This window comes from Daucus carota, chromosome 5 (assembly GCF_001625215.2).
Source record: "Daucus carota subsp. sativus chromosome 5, DH1 v3.0, whole genome shotgun sequence".
Classification (NCBI taxonomy): domain Eukaryota; kingdom Viridiplantae; phylum Streptophyta; class Magnoliopsida; order Apiales; family Apiaceae; genus Daucus; species Daucus carota.
The window spans coordinates 47,285,459-47,296,714 of NC_030385.2; the positions used below are offsets into that span (position 1 = coordinate 47,285,459).

Genomic DNA, 11,256 nt, shown 5'->3' on the forward strand with positions numbered 1-11,256 from the left:
TGTCCAATCTATAGACATAGTCTGGATGCTTTGGGTCCACAAAGCCTGGAGGTTGTTCAACATATACCTCTTCATCCAGTTTCCCATTTAGAAAAGCACTTTTGACATCCATCTGAAATACCTTGAATTTCTTGTGAGCAGCATAGGCCAGAAAGATTCTGATTGCCTCCAATCTTGCAACTGGAGCAAATGTCTCATCATAATCAATACCTTCCTGTTGTGAATACCCTTTTGCCACAAGCCTTGCTTTATTCCTTGTAATGACACCCTCACTGTCAGTTTTGTTTCTGAACACCCATTTTGTACCAACTATAGATCTGTCTTTAGGTCTTGGTACTATGGTCCATACTTTGTTTCTCTCAAACTCATTTAGCTCCTCTTGCATTGCTTGAATCCAGTCAGCATCTTGAAGAGCTTCCTCCACTTTCTTTGGTTCAGTTTGTGACAGAAAGCAATGATGTAAACACTCATTGCTGTAGCTGTCCTTGTTTGCACACCTGCTTCTGGATTGCCAATTATTAAATCAGGTGTGTGAGATTTTGTCCACTTCCTAGCATGTGGAAGTTGACCATTTTCATCATTGGATCCTCCCCCTTGATCCATGCTCTCCTGATTCTGTTGATCATTCTCTGTAGCTCCCCCTAAATTTGTGCTATCAGAGTTTGAATCAGTATTCTCTGATGAGTTTGAGTCAGCATTCTCTGATGAGTTTTGTGTAGAGCCTGAAACATTCTGATGCTCCCCCTCAGCAATTTCTTCATCATTATGAAACTTGTAAAGTTTCACCAGAGTTTGCTGTATTTTGGTCACAGTCAGAGTTTGACTGTTCATCAGAGTTTGTTGAATCAGAGAATATTTCTTCATTTCAAAATGCAGTTCTTCATGATCATCCATATCTGCTAAGCCCATAATTCTTTTGTCATCAATGACACATGTATGGATTCCATGATCACCTTGGTTCTCAGATTATAGACTCTGAAGGCCTTTGTTATCAGAGGATAACCTACAAAAATACCTTCATCAGCTTTTAAATCAAACTTGGTAAGCTGTTTGTTCGGTGAAATCTACACGCAAGCGCACGTGATCATAAGTAATATATTTGTTCGTTCCCACAGAGACTGGTGAATTAAGAATACGCACCTATGCAACAATGTATGATCAATTATCACTGCTAAGACAATTAACAAGGATTGGTTTTCTTTTATACTAATAACTAAAATTACTAATCAAATTCAGAATAGGAAAACACATGGGATTCTAACTTCATTATCGAATTCATCTAGAATTGAAATTACTGATTAACATGCGACTGTTGATCCTAATCAGACAACACGAAAGTAATACATGCCAACTCTCGTTGCACACATATCATACCACTCAAAATCCACAATTAAGATAGAAATCTCATGGACACCAACAAAGCTCAGACCCTATATCTCTATAGCGGTAGTGTAAGCAGAGAGGTTTAATAACAAGTCGTCTATCGTGATTACACAGGGTGATAAAAATAGTTCAAGTCTACCACAAATTATGTTTTCATTCACATAATCCTATGTTTACATGGCATAGTTCTAAATTCAATCATCCACTCTCGCTTCAGAAAGAATTAACAGACAACTTAGAAGTTAGCTACGCTCCTAAGAAGAATAAGCACGGCTCATGCAAAGAAATCAACGTACGTCACACAATCAAACAAGTAATATTCTTCGCTAGACTACATCGATAAATCCATTAGAATCCCATGAAGGCGGTTAGTTCATAATCGAACTAATCGACATCATGGTTTCTAATGAAAACATGATAAATAAAAGACAAGAATTAAATAGAATAAAAATGCTTGAATTAATAATAAAGATCACACGTTACAGATTGAAGTTCACGATCTCGCTCGAAACTGTCACTTCCGCGCGAAGAACGATCCAATACAACTGATATTGTGCTTGAATGATTAAACTGAAAACTACGATATTATTCTCTATTCTTCAAACTACTACTATACGGCTAGGGTTTTTACACACGAGAAATAAAAATGCATTGACTAAGTCAACCGGGCCTCGACCGCTGCGAAAATCCATCAGAAAAAGCGGTAAAAATCAGCCCGGGAAGTTTCTGTGGGGCGCCACCGCGCTACACTAGCGCGGGCGCGCTAGTGTTGCAGACTGTAGCGCGGGCGCGCTACAAGTTAGCGCGGGCGCGCTACTGTCTGTGATAGCAGCTCTGATTCCTTGTTTTTCAGCTCGTCCTCGCGTGCACGTCCTTCCTCGCTCCTAGTACCACTTCCGTAGGTGATCACGGTTGCATTTAGCATATGCAACAAGCCCTTTAAACCCCTAGATAGCTCTAGTGGACGAGTGTGCTCTCGTGAGGGTTTGTAGAAGATGTACCCACAAAATCCCAAGTCGTGATGAATCCACAATTCTCTATTCTTGCAAATAATGCACCAAAACCAACCTAAAATGATAGAAAATCACTTCATCACCTCAACTCGTGACCTGCACAGAAAAACAATAAAAACACATCAAAAGACACTAAACACTTAAGTACAACCAACCAATTTAAGCGGAAATGAAGGCCTATAAGTGTGTATAAATACCACTTATCACACCCCCAAACTTAAACTGATGCTTGTCCTCAAGCGTCAAAGACACTAACAATAATACAATGCAATGCATGAATGCAACTACGTGATGAATGAGTGAACTATGAAGTAATCGCCTTGTCAATTATAATACCTCGGATTGTGCTAATGTTCTCAAATTTCACTTCTCTCGCTACCAAGTCAATTACTCTTCTATTTACAAGTGTGGAGTGCCAATGTGTGCAAGCATGCTCTTTTATTGAGACAAGACAAAAACTACTACTCCCACAGAATCCCAATCAAGAATCGTAAAAGTTTAAAACTAACACCCCGTCACTCAAGTCCAACTAAAAGCCAAGGTCCCAAAGAATGTCCACACCCTTCTATTTTATTCCTTATATTTTTTTTCTTTTTATTGGTGATTAATTGCTCGGTCTAAGGTCAGAGCGCTTCGCAGTGTAAATGCGTTACGAACACCACAAGACTTCACACACCAATTATTCACTTTATTCTAGTGGTTTATTTAACCGTGCAATGGTTGAGATCCCTAAAGATTTATGCACTAGTACCCATGTAGCGAGCGTTGGGTCAACAATCCCAAACCACGAGGGCTTTAGGTTGCTAGGCACAAAGTCCCCTCAGACTTAATTACTCGAGTACTAATGAGCTCAACCTAGTTAATTCTACCACTTATTTTTCTAGTGAATTTATTACTACTAATTTTTTCTTCTCTTTTTTTTTTTTTTTTTTTTTTTTTCTTTTAGAAAGGCATATCTACTCCTCAGTTCCCCCAAACTTAAGATTTACAGCCCTAAGCTGAAGGGTGTCCAACTCAATCCTAGAATTCATGGAATTTCGTCTAAATCCTATCTCAAGAACATATGTGAAGTACAATTTCCAACACAAGCAATTTCCAAGTACTAACCTAGCATTGCAATTGAAATTACTAATCAAGAACTAAGCACATAACTCATCATAGGCAATTAACTTGGCTTAACTTCATAATTCATGCAAATGCTCGTGATACTAACTATGACAAAAAATAGAAAAACGTGATAAATAATCAAAGCAAAATAAAAAAAAACGTGAACTACATGAACTAACTAACACATGCAATAATAAACTACATAATAATATGCTCTTCCTTAGATTACCACCCCCAAACTTAAAATTTTCAATGTCCCCATTGAAAGTGATAAAAAGGCTAGAGCGCCCACATACCTACTCGGAGTCCGAGTCCTCCCCCTCCTCTGCTGGAGGTGAATCAGGTGGAGGATACTGCATCCCTGCTCCGAATACTGGCCACTGAACTGTGACCCCCTGTGCCTGGAAAACACTACCTAGAGCCTGTGTCAAGTCAAAAGCAAACCTCTGGTGGATGTCATGCATGGTATCCATCCGTCTCGCTAGGCGGCGATAATGAGCATCTCCCATCGGTTCGGAGCTCCTCTCCGTCTGTGAAGTACCAGCTCCAGAAGCTCTAGGCTGCTCCCTCCTCACAAATGCTGGACGTCCCCCTGGCACCTCATCCCACTCCGTCATCCGACTGATCGCCGAATGATCAATAGGTGTTCCCGGCAACTGTAGTTGCTCGTTGGCTGGCCAACGAACACCGCTTGATCGACAGAGCTTCGTAACAATTGTGCCATATGGAATAGCACCAGTGGTTCCTCCCCGTAAGAACCTCAGCATCCCCTGATGAATAACATGTCCCAGATCAATATACTTGCCTGAGACAATCCCAAAGAGCAGAATCGCTCTATCCACTGTCACCTCATGCCCATGAGAAGATGGCATGATGTTAGCACATATGAAGGCATTCCACGCCTTCGCATACCGGTTCAAAGCGGCTGCAGGAAAAGAAACATGTGCCGGCAAAGGAGGTGCAGTCATCTTCCAATGCGTGTCCGGTACACACATGTCATACACCAACCGCTCAAGATCAATCGGATCATCATCAAACCGGCGTTTGGCACGCCCAATCCTCTCAACCACCCAATCTTCTTCATTACGGCGCTTGGCACGCCCCCCAATGACTCTACGGATTGCATCCGCACTATAATCCACCCGGATTCCCCGCACCACCGTGAATCCATCGCGATTCTCCTTGGCATTAGCATAAAACTCTCGAATAATAGCCAAGGGAACCGCCTCCGGAGCCTCGCAAAAAGACTCCCAACCCCGCTCTTGAACCATGTTCAAAAGCTCACCATCTTCCGCCGTGGGTAAGAATCCCCTCTCCTTGACTAACGACTTATTCATAAGCCGTTGAAACTCGGTTCGTGCTCCATCGGAGGTGAACTCAACCTCACCCAACGAGGAAGAATCGCTAGATGTAGGGGCTTGGGTGCTTGTTCCTTGTGATCTTCGGGCTCTTTTGGGTGCCATTGATAGAGATTTAGATTTGCAAGAGGTTTATGTGTAGTGGGTTTGAGAGATTTGGATGAAGGTTGTGCGTATGGATGTGTATATATATTAGGGTTTAAAGAATTATAATGGGATTTGGAGATGGGTTTTGTGTTTATATAAGGATTGAAGAGTTGAGTTAGGGTTTTATGGGATGTATTTCGGGCTAGGCATGCAAAATTAGGATTGTGGGCTTTTTAAAACGAAAAAAAATAATTTTTGAGTGAAAATTCGGCTGACTCGGCAGTCAGTAGCGCGGCCGCGCTAAGTATAGCGCGGGCGCGCTGTGCAACTTAGCGCGGGCGCGCTGACACTAGCGCGGGCGCGCTAGTGTCTGACACCGGAGGCTGAATTTTTTCGATTTTTGTGTTTTTGAGGTTTACAATGGTACAATGTGGTTCCAATGCGTGGGTTGCCTCCCACGAAGCGCTTGTTTAACGTCGTTAGCTCGACGTGAAGTCCAGAATTAATCCGATTCCGATTGAAGAATCGTGGTTTGTACCTCACGATTCACATTTCCGCCAAAGTAAGGTTTCAACCGTTGACCATTAACTTTAAATGATTCATCCGGTGATTTGGCATAGATTTCTACTGCACCGTGGGGAAATACAGTCTTGACCATAAATGGCCCTGACCAGCGTGACTTGAGTTTCCTGGAAACAGCTTCAACCGAGAGTTATACAATAGAACCAATTGACCTACTACAAAAGATTTTTGTATCAACCGCTGATCATGCAATCTTTTCACCTTTTCTTTGTAGAGTTTGTTATTTTCATAAGCACGGAGGCGGAACTCCTCCAACTCATTGAGTTGAATCATGCGTTTCTCTCCAGCTAATTGTAAGTCGAAATTCAACTTCTTTAGTGCCCAATAAGCTTTATGTTCCAATTCTACTGGTAAGTGACAAGCTTTCCCAAACACTAACTGAAATGGAGAAGTACCCAATGGTGTTTTGTAAGCTGTTCGATAAGCCCAAGCAGCCTCGTCTAATCGCAAGGACCAGTCTTTCCTAGAAGGGTTAACCACCTTCTCTAATATGCGTTTAATCTCTCTGTTAGACACTTCAGCTTGACCATTCGTTTGAGGATGATAAGCAGTAGCAACCCGATGATTGATATTATACCTCGTCATCAAGGTTGTGAATTTCCGATTGCAGAAATGAGAGCCTTCATCACTGATAATGACTCTAGGGACTCCGAAACGGGTAAAGATTTGTTTTTGTAGAAATTGCAAGACCACCTTAGCATCATTTGTAGGTAAGGCTTTTACCTCCACCCATTTAGACACGTAATCAACTGCTAATAGAATATACTGGTTGTTGCAAGACGAAACGAACGGTCCCATAAAGTCAATACCCCAAACATCAAATATTTCGACTTCCAAAAGCATTTTAAGAGGCATTTCATTCCTCCTAGAAATATTACCTGTACGTTGACATCGATCGCAACCCAACACAAATTGATGAGCATCTTTAAACAGAGTTGGCCAGTAAAAACCTGCTTGAAGTACCCTCTTTGCTGTCTTCTCTCCGCTATAATGGCCCCCATAACCAGTGGAATGGCACTCGCGCAAAACTCCCTCAACTTCATTATTAGGAATACACCGTCTGAGAATCTGATCGACTCCTTGTTTAAACAGAAAGGGTTCATCCCAAATATACCATTTCACATCGTGAAGGAATTTCTTGCGTTGAGCATAAGAGAATTCTGGAGGAATGACCTTACTCACCAGATAATTTACAATGTCAGCAAACCATGGCTCTTCTGCCTCAACTCCAAACAACTGTTCGTCTGGGAAGAATTCATTGATTAGAGTGTTGTCGGTAGTTTGTTTGCTGTGATCTTCTAGTCTGGATAAATGATCCGCTACCTGATTTTCTGTGCCCTTTCGATCTTTAATTTCCACATCAAATTCTTGGAGCAATAAAACCCAGCGAATTAGTCTTGGTTTAGAATCCTTCTTTGAGATGAGATATCGAATGGCTGCATGATCAGTATATACCACTACCTTTGTTCCAAGAAGGTAAGACCTGAACTTCTCAAAGCTAAAGACAATAGCTAGAAGTTCTTTTTCAGTAGTAGTGTAGTTCAATTGTGCATCATTTAATGTTTTGCTGGCATAGTAGATAACATGAAACACATTGCTTGTTCGCTGGCCCAGTACAGCTCCTACAGCATAATCACTGGCATCACACATTAATTCGAATGGTTTACTCCAATCAGGTGCAGTGATGATAGGTGCTGATGTCAACTTCTTTTTCAAGATTTCAAATGCTTCCAAGCACTCCTCATCAAATTTGAATGGAATGTCTTTCTCTAACAGATTGCAAAGAGGTTTAGAAATTTTCGAGAAATCCTTGATGAACCTCCGATAGAAACCTGCATGACCAAGGAAGCTTCGGATGCCTTTGACTGAAAGTGGTGGAGGAAGATTTTTAATTGTTTCCACCTTCGCTTTATCGACTTCTAGTCCCTTGGCAGATACCTTATGCCCCAATATGATTCCTTCTTGCACCATGAAATGACATTTTTCCCAATTGAGAATCAGATTAGTTTCCACACAGCGCTTAAGAACCATTCTAAGATTTGTGAGGCATTCGTCATAAGATGTTCCAAATACAGAAAAGTCGTCCATGAATACCTCCACATTGATGCCGATCATCTCTGAGAATATTGCCATCATGCACCTTTGAAACGTGGCTGGTGCACCACATAAACCAAAAGGTACTCTTCGGAATGCGAAAGTACCATAAGGGCATGTAAAGGTTGTCTTTTCTTGATCTTCCGGAGAAATAGCAATCTGATTATAGCCAGAATACCCATCTAACAGACAATAGAAATCATGGCCAGCCAACCTGTCAAGCATCTGATCAATAAAAGGCAGAGGGAAGTGATCTTTTCTTGTAGCTTTATTCAGCTTTCTGTAGTCCATGCAAATCCTCCAACCCGTGACAGTTCTAGTTGAGATGAGTTCCCCTTTTTCGTTGGCTACTACTGTCATTCCTCCTTTCTTAGGCACGCATTGTACTGGGCTCACCCATGAGCTGTCAGAAATTGGATATATGATACCTGCATCGAGCCATTTAAGAATCTCTTTCTTTACAACCTCCTTCATGATAGGATTTAACCTTCTTTGTTGTTCCACTGAAGGTTTGCTTCCTTCTTCAATAAGAATTTTGTGCTGACAAAATGATGGACTGATTCCCTTGATATCAGCTATAGTCCACCCAATTGCTGTTTTGAATTCCCTTAGCACCCTCAAAAGTTTTTCCTCTTCCTCACCTGACAAGTTAGCTGCAATAATAACAGGAAGAGTAGAACGTTCACCAAGAAAAACATACCTCAAGTGATCCGGTAACGGTTTAAGTTCAAGTTTAGGTGCTTCGATCACTGATGGTTGTAGTGGTTTGTGATCTTCCTTTAATTCTTCTAAGCCAAGAGATTCGACAGGTGGTTCAAAATTCCTTCTCCAAGGTGATGAGTTAAGATGATGGATTTCTTCCAATTCTTCTTCACTGTCCCATTTCTCATCATTGGTAAGGATTGCTTCCAATACATCATCCTGTAAAACCCTTTGGCTATTAGCTTCTGCCGTAGTATCAAGTACATCCATACTGAAACAAGATTCCTCATCGGTTGGTAATTTCATTGCATTGAATACGTTGAACGTGACCGTCTGATCTTGTATTCTCATTGTAAGTTCCCCTTTTTGGACATCGATCAATGTTTGCCCGGTGGCTAAGAAGGGTCTACCCAAGATGATAGGAATCCTTTTGTCTTCTTCAAAGTCAAGAATCACGAAGTCAGCTGGAAATATTAATTGATCAACCTTGACTAGCACATCTTCAATTATACCCCTCGGATATGTGATCGAACGATCAGCCAGCTGTAAAGACATGTTTGTCGGCTTGAGCTCTGGTAGGCCAAGTTGTGTGAAGATAGATAAGGGCATCAGATTGATGCTAGCTCCCAAGTCGCACAGACACTTATCAAAAGAGAACTTCCCAATAGTGCAAGGGATAGTGAAACTTCCCGGATCTTTAAGCTTAGGTGGTAATTTCTGTTGCAGCACAGCACTACATTCCTCCGTTAAAGCCACTGTCTCTAACTCCTCGAGCCTTAGCTTTTTTGAAAGAATACCCTTCATAAACTTGGCATAGCTAGGCATTTGCTCGAGTGCTTCAGCAAACGGGATGTTGATGTGAAGCTTTTTGAACACTTCAAGGAATTTACCAAATTGCTTATCCAGCTGCTGTTTTTTTAACCTCCTAGGAAATGGAGGTGGTGGGTATAATGGTTTTGACACCGGAGCAGCTGTAGGGATAGCCTTATCTTTTTCAACAGTAGAGTTGATTCCAATTGTGTTTGAAGGAAGTTCTGCTGGAATTTCTTGCGGTTCATCACCCTGATCTTGTACTAATGTTGAGGCAGGCCCTGTTGTAGTTTTTCCAGATCTCAGCGTAATGGATTGGACTTGCTCTTTAGGGTCCCTCTTACCTGGTACCTCTGTATCACTAGGGAGATTCCCCTGTGGTCTGTTCAGTAAAGCATTAGCTAACTGACCGACTTGTGTCTCCAAAGCTTTTAAAGTTACTGCCTGACTCTTGTACATGAGCCTTAGTTCTTCCATGTCAGACCTTTCGTTAGCTGATTGCCCATGATTCTGAAATCCCGGCGGGTGATATGGTTGTTTAGGTGCATACTGTTGTGAAATCCCAGCCTGACTGTACTGTTTAGGTCCCTGTTGAAATCCTTGTTGAGTTTGGTTATACCCCTGGTTATTACTCCAGCTGAAATTAGGATGATTTCGGTTGTTAGGATGATAAGTAGCTGGAGCAGGCTGTTGACCTCTCTGAAAGTTGCTCACAAATTGTGCTGATTCACTAGAAATGGCACACTGATCAGTAGCATGAGTACCAGCACATAATTCGCAAATAATGATTGGCTGTTGAATTCCTTGGTGAGCCAGAGAATCGACTTTCATCGTGAGAGCTTTAAGTTGAGCTGCTATAGCTGTAGACGTGTCAAGATCAAGAATTCCGGCTACTTTCCCTTGAGTAAGTCTTTGAGTAGGGTTCTGATATTCATTAGCCGCCATCATTTCAATAAGATCATAAGCTTCTTCATAACTCTTAGCCCATAGCGCACCTCCAGAAGCCGCATCAAGCATAGGTCTGGATTGAGGTCCAAGACCATTGTAGAAACTGTTTATTTGCATCCAATCCGGCATACCATGGTGGGGACACTTTCTTAGCATCTCTTTATACCTCTCCCAGGCTTCACAGAATGTTTCTCCTGATTGTTGCGAGAATTGAGATAGAGCATTTCGTAGCGCAGCAGTCTTTGGCATGGGGAAGAATTTAGTGAGAAATTTCTGAGCTAGATCTTCCCATGTAGTAATCGAACCAGATGGTAAAGAATGTAACCATCCCTTGGCCTTATCCTTCAGTGAAAATGGGAAAAGTCTTAGCTTCACAGCCTCATCAGAGACGTCATTAAATTTGAAAGTGTCACAGATCTCTATAAAATTCCGTATATGCATATTAGGGTCTTCAGTAGGAGAACCCCCATACTGTACCGAGTTCTGGACCATTTGAATAGTTCCTGGTTTGATTTCAAAGGCTTTGGCTGCGATTGCAGGCCTGACAATGCTTGATTGGATATCATCGATCTTTGGCATAGAGAAATCCTTCAATGCCTTACTGTCTGGTTGTGCTTCAGGATCTGTCATTGTTTCAGAATCAGAAGAAGAAGTAGAAGATGGATCAATTGCTTTCTTACGGGTCTGAGAACGTGTTTGCATAAACGCGATCCAAGTACCTGAAATAAAGAAAAGAAGAAAAGTGAGAAGAGAATAGAATCCTAGTCAGTGAATTTTAATGCACACTGATGACAAGTACATAAACTAATTAATTAACACCGAGTCCCCGGCAGCGGCGCCAAAAACTTGTTCGGTGAAATCTACACGCAAGCGCACGTGATCATAAGTAATATATTTGTTCGTTCCCACAGAGACTGGTGAATTAAGAATACGCACCTATGCAACAATGTATGATCAATTATCACTGCTAAGACAATTAACAAGGATTGGTTTTCTTTTATACTAATAACTAAAATTACTAATCAAATTCAGAATAGGAAAACACATGGGATTCTAACTTCATTATCGAATTCATCTAGAATTGAAATTACTGATTAACATGCGACTGTTGATCCTAATCAGACAACACGAAAGTAATACATGCCAACTCTCGTTGCACACATATCATACCA

The 11,256-nt window shown here is 41.5% G+C and overlaps 1 non-coding gene across 1 annotated transcript; it reads left to right on the plus strand.

Annotated features, from left to right (window-relative positions):
- The first annotated feature begins 10,211 nt into the window (after positions 1-10,211).
- Positions 10,212-10,318, plus strand: LOC135146857 (small nucleolar RNA R71). Its single transcript, XR_010283952.1, has one exon. It is a non-coding gene; the product is annotated as a small nucleolar RNA R71 (small nucleolar RNA).
- Positions 10,319-11,256: the final 938 nt, after the last annotated feature.